We start from the raw sequence: 19,525 nt of genomic DNA on the forward strand, positions 1-19,525 counted from the left end.
CTTTCTATGTTCTTTTTATTCCTTACTTTTCCACTGTTTTCATCTGGATGAACCAGGACAGTTGCCAAAGAGCATGTTAGAGTGACCCTGGCAGGGCTTAGGTAAACTGCACCACCACTGACTCTCTGTCCAGCAGGAACATGTCCTGGGAGGACAGAACCACTGCTGCCCCAGCTGCTCCCAGGGGGAAGTGCACCAGAGGCTGGACAGGGAGCAGGGAGGCAGGGCTGTTTGGCCAGGAGGAGAATTGCTGTCTGACTTCATCTCGTTGGATAACAAAGGGGATCCTTTTATTTGTTGAGATTTTTAATCCTCAAAAGGATTAGGGATTTGGTCAGGAGAATGAGTATTGCTAGCCAGTTAAGCATGGGATTTGGAGCATTGTTCTAAGTCACTTTAAGCAACAGGGGCCACTACTGTTGACCTGCTTGGCAGTGCAAAGCAAGCAGGTGCTGACATGGCTGTGCTAATGGCAGAAGAACAAGAAAGGCATGTGTGAGAGCACCACACACAGCACAGTGGTTCTCCATGAGCAGGAGCCCCCTTCCTCCATCCCCACCAAGCTGGACAATGACCCTGGGGGCACAAAGGAATGCCAGGAAGAGGATGGATGTCTCAAAGGGCGGAGACTTCTTGCTTAACCGCCTGGAACCACTTGTGTGCCCTCTGGGTTCCAGTTTCTTTATTTGTGCCAAGTGTATAAGAAAATACTTCCCTTGTAGTGCTGGTGCAAGCACTGGACACAAATTAAGACATGGCTTCTGGCACATGGCATGCCCTCAGTAAAAGATAGTGCTGTATTTCGTTGCTAGGTGGGTCTGCAAAGGACCAGGTATGCTATAGCTGTTCCCAAGGCTGGTGATAGAGGGGTTGTGAATGGCAGCCAAGCAGAGCCTAGGGTGGTCAGAAGGGTTAAACAGGAGGGGCAGGGAGAGCAGATTGAAGCCAGTGATGGAGGTGCTTGAAAGGATACTGGAGAGCCAGCTCATAGGAGGAAGTGAGTCCTGAGACCCAGTGAGACTGAGTTGCCACAAGCAAAAGCCTGACCATCTCCTGTCATCTGGGATGAGTTGGGCTCACCAGTTGCTGCTACTCAAGGGACAAACAAATAAACAGATGTTAAAATAATGATCTAGAATTAAAAGTATGCCGAGTCCTAGTGAAAATAATTTATTTCAAGAATTCCATGTGCAAGCAATTTAGACTTCTAAAAGTAAAGCCCTTGCTTTGGGCAGGTTACTTTTGCTAGAGGAGGAAGTAAGCACAGGTAGAGAAGCAATTCTTTTCTTACAGAAATAAATTTCTCGGCAGGAAGACGGTCTAAGATGGAGGGGTGGGAAGACCCTGAACACACCCCATCCCATGACACACAGAACCTAAACCTGCATATAGATCAATTCCTCCTGAAGATGAACTGAGGGCTGATTGAACAGCTTCTGCACAAGGATAGAGGGAACACATAGAACAGAGCCAGAAACATGGAGACACAGTGATAATAGGACCCCACTCCCAAGTGATAATAGGACCCTCACTGCGATAGGGAAGGATATTACTGAGGGGGCCCATATACAGACTTGGCTGCCCTTGGGCACAGTGAAAAAACAGTGTTTAAGGGCAACTAGGGAGGTGGGTGGGGGATGGGCTTAGATGGGTGTTAGGTATTAAGGAGAGCACTTGTGATGAGCACTGGGTGATGTATGTAAGTGATGAATCACTGAATTCTACTCCAGAAACCAATAATGCACTGCATGTTAACTAACTAAAATTGAAATTAAAAAAAAATAAAGGGCGAGTGCCTGCGTGGCTCAATTGGTTAAGCATCTACCTTCAGCACAGGTCATGATCTCAGTGTCCTAGGATCAAGCCCCGTGTGGGCTCCCTGCTCAGTGGGAAGCCTGCTTCTCCCTCTCTCTTTGCCCCTCCCCTGGCTTGTATCCTCTGGTGCTCAAATAAATAAATAAATAAATAAATAAATAAATAAATAAATAAAGGGTAACTAGACTGTCAGTAAAGGAAATCTACTTACTAACCCCAGAGCCTATGCCAAATGGGCAGGAAACTGCTTGAACTCCTTCTGGGTTGAAGGTGCCATTGAGAACCAGTTTTTATGTTCACTGTCCATCTTTTTTTTTTTAAAGATTTATTTATTTGGGAGAGCGAAAAAGAGAGAGAGCACATGAGAGGGGAGAGGGTCAGAGGGAGAAGCAGACTCCCTGCTGAGCAGAGAGCCAGATGCAGGACTCGATCCCGGGACTCCGGGATCATGACCTGAGCCGAAGGCAGTCGCCTAACCAACCGAGCCACCCAGGCGCCCTCACTGTCCATCTTGATAAACCCAATGGGCACAGGTTCCAGGGTCTCTAGCCAGCCTGCTAGGGCCACCGCAGCATGCCCAGACCCCTAGGTTATACCAACTCCAGCTGTCTGCCTAAGGTGACCCCAGTACTGCACACCCTGGGCATCCGTAGCCTGCACCCACCTCAGTTCCAGCTGTTGGGTCAAGGGAGCCCTGGTAAGTGATGAGCTCAGGGCCTCCCATGGCCTGTGCGCAACCCAGCCATCCTGCTAAGAGGCAGTCCCAATAGGGTGTGCCCTAGGAATGCCCCTCCCTCCACAGCTGCTCCAGCTCCAACCCACCTGCCAGAACAGCCCAGTGTGGTGAGCTCTAGGACACCCCTGGCTTGTGCCCACACTAGCCCCCACTGTCATGCCATGCTGGCTGCTATGTAGCATGCACTGACACTGCCCCTTGGCCTGCATCTGATCCAGCCATCTCACCGAGGCAAAGCCAGTGTGGCCTGGGACCCTCCTGCCCTGCACCTGCTCCGGCTTTGCCTTATTGGCCATTTTCTACCTTATTTTTTCCCCATAATAATTCTTCTCAAACAATATACCACATGTTGTACTTATTTTTTTTATTATCTGTCTTCTCCCACTCAAATGTAAGCTCTGTGAGAGCAAGAATTTTTTATCTTCTCTATGTCTTTATTCCCAATGCCTAGAATAATGCCTGATAATTAGTAGGTGCTGAATAAATATTTGTTGAATGAGAAAGGAAGAAACGAAGGAAGGAAGGAAGTGGGAAAGTGTCTCTTTTCCTAAGGTGAAAATAGCCTTGAGAAGTCAGTTGACAGTGTAGTTCCTAAAGGACAGGCAATTTATTAAACAATTGTTTTTAGCTTCTCTGTAAGACCCATTCAAAAAATAAAAAGTTAGGGAAAATTAGTGTGCCATTAGGGGAAAAAATTTCTTTTTTGCTAGTTAATTATCAGTTGCAAACTTCATCTGCCCTTTCATTTATAATACGGTTCCATTGAGGTACAACATATGTTCCATATGACATACAATGACATACAATGAGCTGTGTATATTTAAAGTGGGCAGTTTAATGAGTTTTAACATATGGAGACACTAGGGTAGCTCTTAGCACAACCAAGTTAGTTAACATGTCCATCACCCCAAAAAGTTTGTAAAGACTCTCTCCCACCCTTCCCTGAGCCCCTGGGCAACCATTGACTGAAAGCAGTCACCGTAGATTATTTTGGATTTTCTAGAGATTTATAGTATGTACTTTTTTCATCTGGCCTTTTTCTCTTGGTACAAACACTTTGAGATTCATCTAAGTCATTGTGTGTTAGTAATTTGTTTCTTTTCGTTGCTGGTAATACTACTTTATGTAGCTATATCTCAGCTGTATTATCTCAATACATTGACCTATTGATAGACATTTGGATTGCTTACAGTTTTTGGCTGTTACACATAAAGGTGCTGTGAAAATTCACATGTAGGTCTTTGTATGGAAATAGACTTTAATTTCTCTTAGATGAATAAAATACCCAAGAGTGGAATAGCTGGATTGTATGGTAGGTTAGCTTTCTAAGAACTGCCAACTGCTTTCCGCATTGGTGTCATAATTTTGCATTCCTACCAGCATGTATGAGAGTTCCCGCCCCTCCACATCCTCAACAATATTTGGTGTTGTGAGCGGTCAACCAGTATTTTTCCTTTAAGTTGTGGTAAAATATGTTTAACATAAAATTAGCTTTTTTACCACTTTAAATATATAATTTGACAGCATGAATTTCATTCACACTATTGACCAGCCATTGCCCCTATTTATTTCCAAAACTTTTCATTAACCTAAACAGAACTTGGTAACCGTTAAGCTGTAACCTCATATACCTCCAGCCCCGGTCTACTTCCTGTCTCTTTTTTATCTACTTTTATCTACTTCCTGTCTCTATGAGTTTGCCTATTCTAGAAATTTCATATAAATGGAATAATTTGACATTTGTCCTTTTGTGTCACTTATTTCACTTACCATTATGTTTCAAGTTTCATCCATGTTGTAGCATGTATCAAAACTTTATTACTTTTATGGCCTAATAATATTCCATTGAATGGATGGATATACCATATTTTATCCATTCATCTCTCTTCTCTCTCTCTCTCTTTTTTTTTTTTCGGGCAAAGCAAAAAAAAAAAAGTAAAAGCTTAATACTCCAGTTTATATTACACCTCACTGTCTCTCATGAACATTTAAAACCCTTGCCCCCTTTTGCTTTGGAACCTTCCCTCAGAACACCACACACAAACACAATGCTATTTGTAATTCTAAAAGGATCCACAGATGAAATTCATACCCTGTCATTTCCTATGTAAAAAACTCTGGGTAAGGATGGATGTTCCAGAATAGTAGAGGCATTAACTGTTCAGTAAGATTAAGATGAAGTGGTGATGTCTCAGAAGACCAGGTGGTTAGTAAAGGTTGGCACTCCTGACCTTCTTGTTGCCCATGTACCTGAACAAGAACACATCTCCACTGCACTTCAGCCCAGAGCTGGAACACTGTTAAAGTCTATATAACAGTTGGTCTCATGGAGAAGAACACTGGAACAGGTTAGACTTTCTTGCCATAGCAAGCTCAAATTGTGTCAGACAATGTCTATCATCTGCCACAGTGTTGCTTGCAATATCCATTCATCTCCTGATGGACACTTGGATTGTTTCCACTTTTGGCTATTGTGAATGATGCTACAGTGCACATTGGTGTACAAGTATCTCTTTGAGCCTCTGTTTTCTGTTCTTTTGGTTTTATACTTAGAGGTGGAATTGCTGGGTCATGAGCTTTTTCTGTGTTTATTCCAGGAACCACCAAACTCTTTTCCACAGTGGCTGCACATTTTACATTCCCACCAGCAATGTATGAGTCTTGCAGTTTCTCCAGATCCTTGTCAACCTTTGTTATTTTCCTTTTTTTTTTTAAGAAAACCATCCTAGTTAAATGTGAAGTGGTATTTCATTGTGATTTTGGTTTCCATTTTCTTAATGACTAACGATATTAGGAATCTTTTCATATGCTTATTGGCCATTTGTATATATTCTTTGGATAGATTCTTTGTTCAAGTTCTTCACTCATTTTTTAAATAGGTGATTGTCTTTTGGTTTTGACTTGTAAGAATTCTTTACTTTTATTAGACATATGATTGCAGATACTTTCTTTCATTCCCTAGGTTATCTTTTCTCTTGAATCATAATGTCCTTTCATTTGCAAAAATTTTTAATTTTCATGAAGTTAATTTTAACAGTTTTTTCCTTTTGTTGTTTGTGCTTATGATATCACATCTAAGAATCCATTGCCTAATCCAAGGTTAGAAAGATTTACCCTCATGTTTTCTTTTAAGAATTTTATGGCTGGAGGGGCGCCTGGGTGGCTCAGTTGGTTAAGCGACTGCCTTCAGCTCAGGTCATGATCCTGGAGTCCCAGGATCAAGTCCCACATTGGGCTCCCTGCTGAGCAGGGAGTCTGCTTCTCCCTCTGACCCTCCCCCGCCATGCTCTCTCTCTCCCATTCTCTCTCTCAAATAAATAAATAAATAAAATATTTAAAAAAAAAGAATTTTATGGCTGGGGCAGCTGGGTGGCTCAATTGGTTGAGCGTCTGCCTTCGGCTCAGGTCATCATCCCAGGGTCCTGGGATTGAACCCTGCATCGGGCTCCCTGCTCAGCAGGGAGCCTGCTTCTCCCTCTTCTCCCAGCTCGTGCTCTCTCTAGCGCTATCTCTGTCTCTCTCAAATAAATAAAAGAATTTTATGGCTGAGTCCTTATATTTAGATCATTTTGAGTTAATTTTTATACCTGTTGTAAGGTAGGGGTCCAACTTTATTCTTAACCAACTCAACCACCCAGGCACCCTGGTCCAACTTTATTCTTTAGCACGGGGATATCCAGTTGTCCCAGCACATCTGTTGAAGAGACTATTTTTTCCCCATTGAGTGGTCTTCAAAAATATCATTTGACTTTATGTGTGAGTTTATTTCTGGTCTTTCTATTCTGTTTGTCTGTATGTCCATCTTTATGTGAGTACTACACTGTTTTGATTACTCTAGCTTTGTGGTAAGTTTTGAAATTACGACATATGAGTCTTCCAACTTCTTCTATTTCATGAATTTGAGGATTGTCTTCCATTTCTGCAAAAAAAAGCTGTTGTGATTTTGTTAGAGATTGAATTGTAGCTGTAGATCACTTTGGGTGGTTCTGATGTCCTAACAATATTAAGTCTGCCAATTCATGAACAGAGAATGTCTTTTCATTTATTTAGTTAATTTCTTTCAGCCATATTTTATAGTTTTCAGATACAAGTCTTTCACCTCCTTAGTTAAGTTTATTACCAGATATTTTATCCTTCTAGAGATACTACTGTAAACAGAATAGCTTTATTAATTTCCCTCCAGAATGTTCATTTTTAATTGATTGAAACAGCTGATTTTTGTGTGTTGATCTTGTACCCTGCAACTTTGTTGAATTTATTAGCTATAGTACTTTTCTTCAGGATTCCTTGAGACTTTCTATATATAGGATCATATGAAATGTCAGTTTCTTAGTAGATACAGGGCTGATCAGGTTATCTGTTTTTTCTTCAGTAAGCATTGGTAGTTGTGTCTTTTAAGGAGCTTTTCCTTTTTCATCCAGTTTGTTGAATTTATTGGCAATGGTTGTTAATACTCAGTCCCAATATTGGTAATTAGCGCCTTCTCTCTCTCTCGCTCTCTCTCTTTTTCCTTTATCTTTCTGGCTAGAGGTTTATCAGTTTTGTTGATGTTCTCAAAGAGAAGTCTTTTGATTTCAACGACTTTCTCTATTATTTTTCTGTTTTCTGTGTCATTGATTTCCAATTTGGTCTTCATCACCTTGTTTTGCTCACTTTGAATTTAGTTTACTCTTCTAATTTCTTAAGGTTAAATCTGAGGTCACTGATTTGGGACCGTTCTTCATTTCTAATGCATGAATTTAGTGCTATAAATTTCTCCCTATGTTCTGCTTTAATAAAAGGAATCCTACATATTTGTGTTCTCATTTTTCATTCAGTACAAAACGCCTTCTGATTTCCTTTTTGAATTCTTTTTGACCTGTAGGTTATTTAGAAATGTGTTATTTGTTTCCAAATATTTGGGCATTTTCCAGAGATCTGTGTTACTAATTTCTAACTTAATTCCACAGTAGTCAGAAAATATACTTTATATGACTTAAACTATGTTAAATTTATTCATACTTATTTTTTTTTAAGATTTTATTTATTTATTCGACAGAGAGATACACAGCGAGAGAGGGAACACAAGCAGGGGGAGTGCGAGAGGGAGAAGCAGGCTTCCCGCTGAGCAGGGAGCCCAACATGGGACTCGATCCCAGGACTCTGAGATCATGACCCGAGCCAAAGGCAGATGCTTAACAACTGAGCCACCCAGGCGCTATTCATACTTATTTTATTACCTAGAATACGGTCCCTCTTTATGTGCTCTTTTGAGAATAGTGTGCATTTTGCTTTTGTTGGGTTGAATGTTCTATAAATGTCAAGCAGATCATTCTGGTTGATGGTCTTGTTCAAGTCTTCTATATCCTTGCTAACTTTATGCCTATTTGTTCTATGAATTATTGAAAAGGGCTTTTGAAACCTCTGAGTATAATTATGGTTTTGTCTATTTCTCTTTGCAGATCTATAAGTTTGGCTTCATTTATTTTCAGGCTTCATTGTTTGGGGCATTTTGACTCTCTTATCACTATGAAATGATCTTCCTCATCCCTGGCAATATTCTTTAAGCTGAAATTTACTCTGTCTTCTCCAGCTTTCTTTTGAGTAGTTTTAACATACCCACCTTTTATTTTTAACCTGTGTGATTTTGTTTATGAAGTCCATTTTTTATAAGCAACATAGAGTTGGGTCTTGCCTTTTTTTAAATCCTTTTTTTATTATCTCTGCCTTTTCATTGGGATGTTAAAATGTTTTGCATTTAATGTGATTACTGACATGGTTAAGTTTAAGTCTATAATCTTGATAATTGCTTTCTCATCTTTGTTCTCTTTTTCTTTTTCTTTTCTCTTCTTTGTCTAATTAGCTACAACTCCTTGTTTTGCTATTTTTGTAGTTACTTCAGGGTTTATAGGATATATCTTTAGTCTATCTTAAGTGATATTATTCCACTTCACATATAATAAAAGAACTTTGCAGTGGTATACTTCCATTTCTTTTCTGGCAGCCTTGCAGCCTTTGTACTATTTTACATGTGTGTTAAATACCACAACACCATGTTATTTTTTGTATTTATACATATATTAAAGAGATTCATATAATAAGAAAAAATCTTATATGCTCACCCATGTAGTTAACATTTTCTGTGCTCCTTAACATTTTCTGGTAGTGTAGTTCTATTGGTAATGATTTCTTTTTTCAGCTTTTGTGTATACAAAAACATCTTTATTTTGCTTTTCTTTTTGAAATATATCTATATTGGGTATAGATTCTAGGTTGGCAGTATCTTGTCTTTCAGTGCTTTGAAGATGTTGCTCACTTGTCTTTTTGCTTACATTATTTCCAGTGAGAAGTCTGCCATCATCCTTATTTTTTTATCTTTGTATGTAATACAGCTGCTCTTTTTTTAAGATTTATTTATTTATTTTAGAGAGATAGAAAGAAAGAGGGGGGGAAGGGGCAGAGGGAGGGAATCTGAAGCAGACTCCATGCTGAGCAGGGAGCCTGATGCAGGGCTCTACCCCAGGACCCCAAGATCATGACCTGCGCTGAAATCAAGAGTCAGAGACTTAACCAACTGAGCCACTCAGGTGCCCCTATAATACAGCTGCTCTTAAGATTTTTTTTTTTTTAATTGTTGATTTTGAGCAAATTGATTATGATGTAACATTGTAATTGCCCTGTCATTTTGAGCCTTAGAGTTCTTGGATCTGCAGGTTTATGGTTTTGATCAAGTTTGGAAGCTTTTCAGCCATTACTATTAAAGTATTTTCAGCCATTACTATTATTGAGGACTCCAAGTACTTAAGTATTTAGATGCCTCTTGAAGTTGTCCCATAAATCACTGATGTTCTTTTCTTTTTTGATTCTTCATTCTCTTTGTATTTCAGTTTGAATGGTTTCTGTTGCTATCTTTCAACTTCACTATCTTTTTGGGGTGCCTATGTGATCAGTTAAACGTCCAACTCTTGATTTCAGCTCAAGTCATGATCTCATGGGTTGTGAGATTGAGCCCTTCACTGGCTCCATGCTTAGTGGGGAGTCTGCTTGAAGATGCTCTCCCTCTGCCCCTCCCCCCACGTGTGGGTGTGCATGTGTGCTTTCTCTTCTCTCTCTCTAAAATAAATAAAACTTAAAAAAATTCAAGTTCACTTTCTTTTCTTTTGCAATTTCTAATCTGATTTATTTTTCATCCCTGACATTGTAGTTTTTATATCTAGAAGTTTAGTTTGAGCCTTTTTTTTTTAAACTCCCCTATCCCTGCTTCTGTTTTGATCATAGGAAATCTAGTTATAATTACTGTTTTAATGTCCTTTCCTGCTAATTCTAACATCTGTGTCTCTTTTGAATCAGTTTTGACTGATTTGTTAATTTTCCTCATGATGGGTCTTATTTTCCTGCCAGACATTTGGATTTTACATTACTGGGTGCTGCCTCTTTTCATGTTTCTATAAATATTCTTAAGCTTGAGCTTCACTTATGGAACTGAAAATAGTTTGGTTTGTTAGGTGTGATTGAAGCAGTACTCATCTAGAGCTAATTATTCTCCACTCCTGAGTCTTCTACCAGTGCCCGTGGATTTTGACTTTTTCTAGTCTGCCTGCTGGGAACAGGCACTGTTGCGTGATGTGTGTGAGCCCAGAACACAGCTCCCTCCAGCCCTTAGATTGTTCTTTCCCATCTGCTCTTTCACATGTAGGTGTCTGTTATCTTTGCTGGATACTTGAGGGGGACCGTCCGCAGGTTCCCAGGGATCTCTGTGCACATCTGTCCTCTCTGATACTCTACACTCTAGAAAACTCTAGCTCTTGTTTTTGTACTATAGGACCCAGCTCCTCCATGGAAGAAATCAGCCAGCTGGGTTCCCATGCCTTCTGTCATGGCCTGTACAGTGTTTCAAAGCAGTAATCTGGGGTGAATGTAGGGCTCACATCCTTTGTTTTCCCTCTCAGGTGTCACTGTCCAAAATGTTCAGTGTCTTGAATGTGTGTGTTGTATATATTTTGTCTGTTTTTTGTTACTAAATCTTTACCAGTAGCCATAGTCTTGAACTTTACATTTTGTTTTATTTTTTTAAAAGATTTTATTTATTTATTTGAGAGAGAGAGAATGAGAGATAGAGAGCACGAGAGGGAAGAGGGTCAGAGGGAGAAGCAGACTCGTTGCTGAGCAGGGAGCCTGATGTGGGACTCGATCCCGGGACTCCAGGATCATGACCTGAGCCGAAGGCAGTCGCTTAACCAACTGAGCCACCTAGGCATCCATTGAACTTTACATTTTAAAATCTCCCTCCTTATTGAGAGTGCTTTTCCCATCAGTATTGTACTTGTCTTTCAGTTCACTCGGTGATGCATACTCAACCTCCTCTCCTGAACAAGGCACTGAGTTCTGCAAGGAGAATGCCCATGACATGGATGTCCCTGCCTTTACAACATTGAGTCACAGGGGAGTGTTAAGACAAGTGCGTGGACTGCTTTCATCTAAGCAGGAGTTAGTAAGACTCTTAGCAGTTTGATGGAAGAGAACTCAGAAGTTAAGGATAGAAGAAAATAATTTCATATAGAAGATGACATTTAAGAGTCTTGAAGGATGATTCTTTGGTTGACTCTATACTTTCATTAGTATAGAAAAATTCCCATTTGAGTATCACTTTACAATTGGCAGAGTTTCATACTCACTATTTCTCTTAAGGAAATATATGGACATTGGAACACTTGAAAGAAATTCCCCTGACATAGGATACAGCTTGAATAAAGATGAGGTATCAAGAAAGCCTTGGATGTGTGCAGAAAAGAGTGAGTTCTCCAGGTGGATTAGCATTCAGATGGAAGATGGCAGCAGGCAAAAATTCTGGAGAAAAGGTTAGTTGGGGACCATTTTGTCAAAGCAATGAACGAGAGGTAGAGACATTTATACCCCATTTCTTAGGAAGCAGGAGCGGTTGAGGGAAGCATGGGACCAAAATGATCGAAGCCATGTGTTCTGAAATTAACTTAGAAATAGGGTATGACAGGGCACCTGGGTGGCTCAGTTGGTTAAGCGACTGCCTTCAGCTCAGGTCATGATCCTGGAGTCTCGGGATCGAGTCCCACATCCGGGCTCCCTGCTCAGCAGGGAGTCTGCTTCTCCCTCTGACCCTCTTCCCTCTCGTGCTCTCTCTCTCTCTCATTCTCTCTCTCAAATAAATAAATAAAATCTTAAAAAAAAAAAGAAATAGGGTATGACAGGAATGGGGAGTGCAAAGAGAATAGAAGTGAGGAAACAGAAGTCTATTTCAAATGCTATCTCTTCTTCCCTCTTCTTGAGCTTTCTTTTTGAAACCCTGTCATTCATCTTGTTGTCTTGAAACACACACTGAGAAAAGGAATTGAGTGTAAGCAGTCGATAGCTCTGAGAGGCAGCCATTACAATTTCTTTTTTAAAAACTAAAATAAGACAATTGTTGGTCCTGAGGCCATAATTAACATACATGATCACTCTCCTCTGCCAGCTATTTCAGATTCCCTTCACCTCAGCCAGCTCATCTGCTGGTCTAGGTCTGCTCGGTGGGGTGACCCAGACCTTTGTTCCCAATGAGCTCTTGGTCACTGTGCCTTTGTTGGTGATGGTTGCCACGGTTGCGCATTCATTGTCAGCAGTTATGGAAGCACAGGGATGGTGTAGCAAATTCTCTAAATTTCAAACATGCTTCTCCCTGTCCCAGTGATGTAGTGGCAGCCCTCTGTACTCCTGAACTTTAGGAACATTCTTTTCCTGTTGGGTGTTCTTGGCCTGAGGAGCTTGTAGCGGGTAGCAGCCAGAGCTTTACATAATGGAACAGATTCCTGGTGGAAAATTATTTCACTCCTCCTCCATTTTCCTCCTACAGGAACCAGGACCTCTAGCCCACCATAGCCTCAAAGTGCAGGGACCAGAAACACTAATTCTCCATGATGGTCCCTGGGATTGATAAGGAGAGGGGCCATTCTGCTTCCACACCTTTTTAATTTCGATAGTGCCAGTCATCCAAAGTGGTTGAACTCAACTCAATGCAATGTGAGAGTTCACTTTGCACCAGTTCCTCATTAGTATTTGATACTTTTTTGTTGTTGTTGTAGTCATCTGATGAGTACGTAGAGGTATCTCATTGTGGTTTAATTTGTATTTTTCTATTTACCAAGGATATTGAACACCTTTTAATTTTTATCTCACATGGATACTGTCTTTTGTAACATCCCTATCAAGTCCTCTAACTTTCCACTAGGTTAGCTGTCTTTTTGTAATTATGTTCTAGGATTTTTTTATATACTCTCTTATCAAAGTCCTGTGCAGATATTTTCTTCCATTCTGCGGCTTGCCTCTCCACCCTTTTTATGGTGTCTTTTGATGAAGGTAAGTTCTTAATATTTCTCTAAGACAATTTATTGGTGTTTTTCATTATGACTAATTCCTCTAGAGGTCTATTTAATAAATTTTCCTTACTCTGGTACCATGAAGATATTCTATAATTTTTTTTAAGATTTTATTTATTTATTTATTTATTTATTTGAGAGAGAGATACAGAGATAGCAACAGAGAGCATGAGTGGGGAGGAGAGGGAGAAGAAGGACCACCCCCCACCGAGCAGGGAGCCCGATGTGGGACTTGATCCGAGGACCCCAGGATCATGACCTGAGCAGGAGGCAGTCGCTTAACTGACTGAGCCACCCAGGTGACCCAAGATATTCTATAATTTTCTAAAAGCTTTGTTTTTTTACCTTTCACAGTTAGGGTCACAGTCCACCTAGAATTGATTTTAGGATCAAGTTTCACTTCCTTTTCCCATATGGATGCACAATTATCCCAAAATTATTTATTGAAAAGATATCCTTTTTCCTAGAGTAATGCCACCTTATCATAAATCGGATGACCATATATGTTCATGGCTCTGTTTGGAGGACTCCTATTCCATTCTGTTTATTTCTCTAAACTTACACCAGTACTACAGTTTTAACTACTCTGGCTTTCTGATTAAGTCTTAATATATGGTAAGGATCTTCCTCTCAATTTGTTCTTTTTAAGAGTATCTGCTATTCATGATCATTTACCTTTCCATTTTTTTGGATTGAACTTGTTCCCAACTCTAGTTCCCAAAGATGTTGGGATTTTTATTGTGATTACATTGAATATATAGATAAGTTTAGAGAGAAAATAGTTGATAGTTATAATTCTGAGTCCTCTAATTCATAAATACATATATATATATCCCCCTTTAATTGTATCTCCTTTAATCTCTCTTAATAATACTCTGTAATTTCAACAGAAGGAACTTGCACATTCTTGTTAGATTTATTCCCACAAATTGATTTTGTAAGCTTATTATAATGTGTATATAAATGCAATATGTATGTGCATTTTCAAAGTAGTAAATGCAATACACACACACATATATGTATGTATGTATGTTTGCATATGCAATTTATAGAAATACGGTGGATGATCTTGTATTCAGAAATCTAAAACCGCTTATTAATTCTAACAAGTTTTCTGAAGATTATTTTAGATTTTCTACACATATAATCATTTTGTTTGCAAATGATGATGGCATTATTTCTATGTTTTCTTTTTTTTTTTTAAGATTTTATTTATTTATTTGAGAGAGAGAGAATGAGAGATAGAGAGCATGAGGGGGAGGAGGGTCAGAGGGAGAAGCAGACTCCCTGCTGAGCAGGGAGCCCGATGTGGGACTCGATCCCGGGACTCCAAGATCATGACCTGAGCCGAAGGCAGTCGCTTAACCAACTGAGCCACCCAGGCGCCCCTATTTCTATGTTTTCAATTATTTATACTCTTGGTTCTTTTACTTTCTCTTTCTTTCCCTCCATTACCCAGTTGGAATGGCAAGAACCTCCAATTCAGTCTTAAACAGAAATGGTGATATAAGATATTTTGTCCCTGATACCAATCTTTTTTTTTTTTTTTTTAGTGGGGAGAGTGGCAGAGGGAGAGAGAGAATCTTAAGCAGGCTTCTCTCCCAGCCTAGAGCCTGAGGTAGGGTTTGATCTCATGACCCAGAGACCATGACCTGAGCTGAAATCAAGTTGGATGCTTAACTGACTGAGCCACCCAGGTGCACCCTTGATACCAATCTTAAAAGGAAAATTTTGAACATTTTACCATTATATACAGTATTTCATTAGGCTCTAGCTGAGTACATTTCACAGACTAAGGACGCTTTTTTTTTTTCTTTTTTCTTCTCCCCTAGCAAGGAAGCATTATCATGAACAGATGTTGAATTGTATCAAATGGGTTTTCTGCTTCAGTTGAGGTGATTAAATGATTTATTTTTTTCCTTTTGGGCTAATGTGGCTGATTACACTGATTTTTTTAATGCTATTACCAACTTTGAACCAACTCTATCCACTTTCCTAATGTATTATCTTTTAATATATAGTTGGGCTTAGTTTGCTAGTGTTTTATTAAGAATATTTTCATAAGATAGGCTTGTGATTTTCTGTTTTCATAATGTATCTTTGGGTTTTGGTATCAAGCTCATATTGGCTTCATAAAATAGGTTGGGGAGCATTCTCATCACTAGAAGAGTTTTATGAGTGTTATTTCTTCGGATATATTTAGTAAAATTCATTGGTAAAATCCATCTGAATTTGAAATTTTCTTTGTGGAAAGATTTAAATGATCTTTCAATTTATTTAATGTTAAAATACTATAATGTGTCTTTTTCTACAAAAAATTGTAGTAATTTGTATTTTTCTAGTAATCTGTCCTTTTCATTTAAATTTTCAAACTTAATTGGCATGTAATTATTCATATAATACTCTTAACTTTTTAGAATAGTTAGGATCTTAGTGATGTCCTCTTTTTTATTCCAGTTACTCATCATTTGTACTCATTTTTTTCAAGCTCTGCCTTTCTAGGGTGGGTTAGTTATTACATTTGAATTTTTTTGTTGTTTTTTGCTATTCCTTTAACTTTTTTTAGATTTCATTTACTGTTTTCTATTTTTTGAAACGGATGCCTACCTTGTTAAATTTATCTTTAAATATTTTAATATATGAAAATAGGCTCTTAATTTTCCTAAAAGCAAACAATATCCCACAAATTTTGATACATATTATATTTAATATCATTTTCATAAATATATGTCCCAATTTCTCTTGTCACTTTTTTCTTTGACCATTTAGAATTGTATTACATAATTTCAGAGCAAATGGTTTTTTTAAAAGAATTTTCTTCTTTTTAATTTTGGTTTAATTAAATTCTATATTATGTTTTTGAAATTTGTTACTTGCTTTATAGCTCGGAATATGATCAATGTTTTTAAATGTTGTGAGTGCCCTTGAAATGACTATGTATCCTATAGTTGTTGAGTGCAGTTTTTATGTAGGTCCATTAGGATAATAATGATGTTCAAGTTTTCTGTACCTTCCTGGTTTTCTTGACTATTCTATCAAATATTGAGAAAGCAATGTTAAAATTCCCTGATTAAGATTGTGGATTTCTTTATGACTATGTTTCTATTAATTTTTGCAAGCTATAAAGTTATGTTATTAGAAGTATGTAAATTTAGAATTATTTTTATTTTCTTTATTTTTAACTTAAATTTTACTTAGTTAACATACAGTGCAATATTTGTTTCTGGAGTAGAATTCAGTGATTCATCAGTTATGTACAACACCCAGTGCTCATCACAAAAAGTGCCTTCCTTAATACCCTTCACCCATCTATCCCATCCCACCCCACCCCACCCCATCAACCCTTTGTTCTCTGTCATTAAGAGTCTCTTACGGTTTATTTCCCTTGCTCCCTTTCCTCCCCCCTTCCCATATGTACATCTGTTTTGTTTCTTAAATTCCACATATGAGTGAAATTATATGGTATTTTTCTTTCTCTGACTGACTTATTTCACTTAGCATAATGCTCTCTAGCTCCATCCATGTCATTACAAATGGCAAGATTTCACTTTTTTTGATGGCTGAGTAATAGTCCATTGTGTGTGTGTGTGTGTGTGTGTGTGTGTGTGTATTCTTATTCATCCATTCATCAGTTTATGGAAATTTGGACTCTCTCCATGGTTCGGCTATTGTTGATAATGCTGCTATAAACATAAAGATGCATGTACCCTTCGAGTCTGTATGTTTGTATCTTTTGGGGAGATACCTAGTAATGCAATTGCTGGGTCCTAGGGTAGTTCTATTTTTTAATGTTTTGAGGAACCTCCATACTGTTTTCACATTGTAGCTGCACCAGTTTGCATCCCCTCAACAGTGTAAGAGAGTTCCTGTTTCTCTGCATCCTCGCCAACACTTTTGGTTCTTGTGTTAATTTTAGATATTCTGACAGGTGTGAGGTGGTATCTCATGGTTTTGATTTGTATTTCCCTGATGATGAGTGATGTTGAACACCTTTCCTGTGTCTGTTAGCCATCGGGATGTCTTCTTTGAAAAAGTGTCTATTCATGTCTTCTGCCCATTTCTTAACTGGATTATTCATTTTTGGGGTGTTAAGTTTGGTAAGTTCTTTATAGATTTTGGCTACTAACCCTTTATCTGATAAGACATTTGCAAATATCTTCTCCCATTCGGTAGACTGCCTTTTAGTTTTGTTGATTGTTTCCTTTGCTGTGCAGAAGATTTTTATCTTGATGAAGTCCCAGTAGTTCATTTTGCTTTTGTTTTCCTTGCCTCTGGACACGTGTCTAATAAGAAATTGCTAAGGCTGAGGTCACAGTGGTTACTGCCAGTGTTCTCTAGGGTTTTGATGGTTTTCTGTCTCACATTTAGGTCTTTTATCCATTTTTTATCCATTTTGAGTTTATTTTTGCATATGCTGTAAGACAGTGGTCCAGTTTCATTCTTTTGCATGTTGCTGTCCAGTTTTCCCAACACCATTTGTTGAAGAGACTTTTTTTCCCATGGATATTCTTTTCTGCTTTGTCAAAGGTTAGTTGACCATAGAGTTGTGGGTCCAATTCTGGGTTTTCTATTCTGTTCCATTGATCTATGTGTCTATTTTTGTGCCAGTACCATACTGTCTTGATGATGACAGCTTTGTAATAGAGCTTGAAATCCAGAATTGTGACGCCACCAGCTTTGTTTTTCTTTTTCAGCATCGCTTTGGCTATTCACAGTTTTTTGTGATTCCATACAAATATTAGGATTATTTTTTCCAGCTTTGTGAAACATACTGGTGGTGTTTTGATAGGGATTGCATTAAATGTGTAGATTGCTTTGGGTAGTATAGACTTTTTCATGATGTTTGTTCTTCCAATTCATGAGCATGGACTGCTTTTCCATTTCTTTGTGTCCTCTTCAATTTATTTCATGAGTGTTCTGTAGTTTTCATAGTACACATCTTTTACCTCTTTAGTTAGGTTTATTCCTTGGTATCTTATTGTTTTGGTGCAATTGTAAAAGGATTGATTCCTTGATTTCTTTTTCTGCTGCTTCATTATCGGTGTATAGAAATGCAACAGATTTCTGTATGTTGATTTTATATCCTGTGACTTTACTGAATTCATGAAGTAGTTCTGGCAATTTTTTGGTGGAATCTTTCAGGTTTTCTACATAGAGTATCTTGTCTGCAAATAGTGGAAGTTTGACTTCTTCCTTGCCACTTTGGATGCCTTTTATTTCTTTTTGTTGTCTGATTGCTGAGGCTGAGACTTCCAGTACTATGTTAAACAGTGGTGAGAGTGGACATACCTGTCTTGTTCCTGACAATAGGGGAAACGCTTTCAGTTTTTCCCCATTGAGGATGGTATTAGCTGTGGGTCTTTTGTATATGGCCTTTATGATGTTGATTTATTTTCCTAATGAATCAAACTTGTTGTCATTTCATATTGACCCTTTTTATATACAGAAATGCTTTTTGATTTAAAAATACTTTGGCTAATACAGGTATACAGGTATACTAGCTTTCTTTTTGTTAATCTTTGTCAGATAAGCCCTTTTTGTCTTTTCACATTGTTCTCTTTATTTGTATGTTTTTAGGTCTATTTCTTATAAATGTCATATTGTCGAGTTTTGTTTTTTTTAATTCTGACAATCTTTATGTTCACTACATGATTTTACTTGATTTGCTTTCAATGTTAGTATTGGTATATTTGAGTATGAAGCTTTTCTTCTTTCATTTTTGTTTGTTCTGCCTGGTTTGTTTTCCTTTTTCTCTCCACATTTGCCTTCTTTTCTTTTATATTTTTTGCCTTCTTTTAGATAAAGAGATTTACTAATCTTTCTTCGTTTGGTTTGGCAGTTACACACTCCTTTACTCTCATTGTAATTGTTACAGTAGAGTTTACAACATGCATCTTTGACTTATCAGTATCTAATATGCATTGATTTTCAGTTATTTTCCTGGACATGCAAGGACTTCTTTTTTAAACTTCTTTTTATTCCCTCCTAACCTAATATGCTTCTGTAGTCATGTGTTATAAATATACCTCTTTATGAACCCCCTAAGACATCATCATTATTTAATACAGTTAACACACATTCATGTTTACCCTCATTCTGGCCATTTTTTGTTGCTCTTTATTCTTTTCTGTATCTTACCCTTTCATCGGGCCCATTTTTTCCTTCTCTTTGGAGAAATCTTTTGTTTTTAGTATTTAATTCTCTTATGCCAGTATCAAATGCTCAATTTCCTTTTAAGATTTTATTTTCTTTGGTTTTTGGCATTTTCATGTCATGTGCTTAGGTGTGATTTCCCTCTGTTTATCCTATTTCAGGTTTTTGGGTCTGTGGGTAGGTGCTTTTTAATCAGATTTACTAAATTCTCAGCTATGACTTCTTCAAATATTGCTCCTGCATAATTCTTTCTCTTCTTTATCAGGGGCTTCAGGAACATATATGCTAGGCCTTCCTCTCTGTCTTCTGTGTCTCTTACCCCCTCTGCTGTGTTTCTTGCCTTTTGGTCTCCCTGTGCTTTATTCTAAACAATTTTTCTGACCTTTCTTCTAGCTTACTACTTTTTTTCTTCAGGTTACCAAATCTGCTATTAAACCATTCATTGAGCTTTCAG

The 19,525-nt window shown here is 38.2% G+C and overlaps 1 protein-coding gene and 1 non-coding gene across 2 annotated transcripts in view; one reads left to right on the forward strand and one right to left on the reverse strand.

Moving 5' to 3' along the window:
- Positions 1–19,525, forward strand: part of ATP10A (ATPase phospholipid transporting 10A (putative)) — a 205,873-nt gene that overhangs the window by 106,748 nt on the left and 79,600 nt on the right.
- LOC113910789 lies at positions 4,848–4,969 on the reverse strand. Its single transcript, XR_003516275.1, has one exon. It is a non-coding gene; the product is annotated as a small nucleolar RNA SNORA28 (small nucleolar RNA).

This window comes from Zalophus californianus, chromosome 6 (genome assembly GCF_009762305.2).
Source record: "Zalophus californianus isolate mZalCal1 chromosome 6, mZalCal1.pri.v2, whole genome shotgun sequence".
NCBI lineage: Eukaryota > Metazoa > Chordata > Mammalia > Carnivora > Otariidae > Zalophus > Zalophus californianus.